The sequence below is a fragment of the Cavia porcellus genome, unplaced genomic scaffold, assembly GCF_034190915.1.
Source record: "Cavia porcellus strain 051 isolate PalLab524CR breed Dunkin Hartley unplaced genomic scaffold, mCavPor4.1 scaffold_3, whole genome shotgun sequence".
Classification (NCBI taxonomy): Eukaryota; Metazoa; Chordata; class Mammalia; order Rodentia; family Caviidae; genus Cavia; species Cavia porcellus.
In genome coordinates this window covers 40,670,586-40,671,580 of record NW_026947486.1, presented here as the reverse complement: position 1 = coordinate 40,671,580, position 995 = coordinate 40,670,586, and the positions used below count along the sequence as shown (strand labels likewise).

Genomic DNA, 995 nt, shown 5'->3' with positions numbered 1-995 from the left:
AAAATCTGTATTAATTCACAGCCAATGGGAAAATTTCAAAGACTGCCATCAGGTATTCATGTTTACCCTAGTCTATTTGCCTCTATTCCAACCTAAGAAAAGTGTCACTGATAAAACATCAGAATTTGGCTGCCAGATTACAATATTGGCTCAAGACAAATTATAGCTTCCTAAACTACTGATCCTATCAGTAACTCTTCCATTCTTGGTGGAAACCCACCTTTATGTTTTTCATAAATAATTGTTTCAGTAATAAGAAAGCAGTTTCTGTTCCTCAGGTTCATAAGCATGATGATTGGGTGTTCATGCTTGATGCATGACATGTGCCTCCTTTGAACCTTGTTACGACCTTGGCACATTACCCATCTGACATGAAAAAAAAAAAAGAAAGCAGTTTCTTACAAGGTTATAAAATAAAATAGGCAAATGAATAATTGAAATTTCACCATCATTCAGCCATATTCAGCAGACACATATTTTACAATTTTGTTACTCATATAATAGCAATGGCAGCAATACTGGGACAATAGCTCCTATGATCTATGCATTCACTATCTAAAAGAAATGGATAGCAGACTTACATTATAATCAACATGATAGATATGGGGAGGGTTAGAGTAAAACACGAATTGGAAAAAATAACAGTTTTGGAAGTACAACCATTTTCACTATATTTGTTCTTTCTATGTAGGAGCATAGGATATCTATCCATTTTCTAATATTCTGTTCAATCTTCTTTTTCACAGCACTGTAGCTTTCATTGTAGAGGTCTTTTACATCCTTTGTTAGACTGATTCCTAGGTGTTTCTTTTCTTTTTTCAATGGTATTGTAAAAGTTATTTTTTTCCCTAATTTCTCTCTCAATGATAGGAAGGCTCCTCATGTATAGGAAGGCTATTGATTTCAGAGTGGTGACTGTATTCAGGTACACTACTGAATTTGCTTATTAAATCTAGTAGCCTTTTGGTAGAGTTTTTGGGGTCTTTTATGTAGAA

The 995-nt window shown here is 34.0% G+C and overlaps 1 non-coding gene across 1 annotated transcript; it reads left to right on the top strand.

Moving 5' to 3' along the window:
- Positions 1-270: 270 nt before the first annotated feature.
- LOC111757171 (small nucleolar RNA U13) lies at positions 271-372 on the top strand. Its single transcript, XR_002791536.1, has one exon. It is a non-coding gene; the product is annotated as a small nucleolar RNA U13 (small nucleolar RNA).
- Positions 373-995: the final 623 nt, after the last annotated feature.